This window comes from Penaeus chinensis, chromosome 40, assembly GCF_019202785.1.
Source record: "Penaeus chinensis breed Huanghai No. 1 chromosome 40, ASM1920278v2, whole genome shotgun sequence".
Lineage (NCBI taxonomy): Eukaryota > Metazoa > Arthropoda > Malacostraca > Decapoda > Penaeidae > Penaeus > Penaeus chinensis.
In genome coordinates, this window is record NC_061858.1 from 1,934,011 (window position 1) to 1,936,510 (window position 2,500).

Sequence of the window (2,500 nt, forward strand, 5' to 3'; positions counted from 1 at the left end):
TGGTGTGGGCCGACGTCCATGCCTTTCTTGCGGTCGAACATCTTGAAACCTCTTGGCTGGAGATCTTCCAGGATGATAACCTCTTGATTTTCTTCTAAGGACGTGTGGAAGCACCGAGGAACCCTCAGTGGTAGCTGACCAGCTTCTTGCAGTTGTGACTGAATATCATATACAAGATATTGATAAAACATTACTTCTTTTTTATATAGTACGTAAGTAAACTTTTCAAAGGCTTTAAAATGTTTTGGACTGTATTTGACGACGTAAGACACAGTGTGGTCAGTTTCACAGAGCGTGAAATGTACATTAACTCTGGCCACAAGCGTTACGTAGTTGTCTCCTTTCTTGGTGCATTCCTGGACCGTGAAGGAGACGAGGCGAGCGTCGCTTCCCTTGTCGTTCTTGAGCGCCGCCTCGACACTCTCCTGCGTGATCTCGCTCGGACGGAATTCGGGCACTGCAGCGGTGGTCTCCACTGGAATAGGTCAAATTTAACAAATAAGGAGAGGATATTAATTAATGTTATTTCAGTTTATAATATATACACATTTATTTCTTTGATTTCAACATGGTTAACACACAAAAATATGTTCGAGCTCATGTTATCCACTCATAATCTATATAAAAGAATTTGGATGTCGGATAAATGCGACGTCCTTCAATATTGACGTAACTACACGTAAGCCTTTCTTCTTTTCTCGTTTTTTTCCCAGTTCTTTTTAGGAACCTCGTACTCACTTTTACTCGGCGCAGAAGACAGATATCTTTACGCCTCTTGGGATGGCGCTGTACTGTGATGATGATGCTCCTGCCAGGTACCTGCATCTCGTAATGCCAAATACCCTATTTGGATGCCAGTTCGTTATACCTATTATTCTCCACTTACGGGAGGATATAAGCTGTTATATTTGATGTCACAGCTCCTGCGAAGTAAGTTCCTTTTACTTTATGTTAAGTCGGGGTTGAGTTTTCACGAAAGAAGTCTTGTTGACCAAATTTCCTAATAGAAAAAAATCATATCATGGGGCATCGTTCACACCTCGAGAACTTTGCAAGGACGTCTCTACTTAATTCCTCGTCAGTTCCCGATTTAGTTAATTTTCAAGAAAATTATTCTGTACCTCAACCAGCAAGGCGAGCACAAGCAGGTCTGCCATTGTTTAGTTGGTGCTTTGTGTGCATGTGCGTGTGTGTGTTTGTATGTTTGTGTGTATGTGCATGCCCATGTTTGTGATTTCGTCCGTGTGTGTTTGGGTGTGTGTTTGTGTGTGTGTGCAAAAATATGTATACACATGTACAGGTATAGCCTTCACACACACACAAACACACACGCACATTCACACATATACACACAATCACACACACAGACACACACATGCAAACACACACACACATATATATGTATATATATTATGTGTATCCATATATGGGAATATATATATAGTTATATATATATATATATATATATATATATGATTTTCGTGTTTTTTTTTTTTTTTTGTTTATTAATTGTTTTTTTTTTTGTTTTAATGTACTGGCTTTTTAAATTTCCTGTTTTTGTTTGTTATAGCACTGATGATGGAGACTGCCTTTTCCGAAACGTTTGCAACGACACAATGAAGTTCTCAGCCGCGTTGGTTTTCCTCTTCCTCATAAGAATTCGTTTCCCATGGGTCTCTTCTATAACCCATTATATATGTATGTATGTATACATACTCACGGACACACGTTCATGCACACACGCACACGCACACGCACACACACACACACACACACACATACAAACACAAACACATACAAAGACACATAAACATTCATATATATGTATGTATGTATATATGTGTTTATGTTGTATGTATCCCTATATAGGTATATATGTATCCACACACACATATATACCCATATATATAGATGTATGTGTATATATATAGAGAGAAAGGGGGGGGGGGGTATGACATATACATAAGCACGATTTCTGTTAGCCATGAGACCAACAAACCACGTGGTTCTAATTCAATTTAGAAATACACACCAGCGGAGACTTAGATGACGATCATGTGTGACTCTCGGTTCGCTCCCAGAAGTCGCTGTGAGCAGGTCACCACCGACCTCCGACCCCCAAGGCTGCCTGGCCGGACACGCGACACCGCGCTCAGCTCTTACCCTAGGACAACGTCTTGTGTGTTCCCTTACTGTGTTGTATTCTTCCTTTATAGAGAGTCAAGTCGTTATACCACTATCACTGCCCATCCAGTCATAACTAATGTTTAGAGGCAATTATGCTTTTTACAGAGAGAGAAAGAGATTGACATAAAAAAAAAAAATCTGACAACCTCCGAGTGCCGGATTTTTGAAAATGCCGAAAATGCTTTCATGGGATTATACAGCAGCAAAAAAAGAAAAAAAAAAGTAAAATGAGAAGGAATGGTCAGGAATGCTTGGTAGCCCGTGCAAGGAAGACCCATCAGCTGAGTCCAGAGTACAGCTCTCGAAATCAGTG

The 2,500-nt window shown here is 40.2% G+C and overlaps 1 pseudogene; it reads right to left on the reverse strand.

Annotated features, from left to right (window-relative positions):
• The window catches only part of LOC125047247, a 1,797-nt pseudogene extending 1,008 nt beyond the window's left edge, over nt 1–789 (reverse strand).
• Between the last annotated feature and the right edge of the window lie 1,711 nt (nt 790–2,500).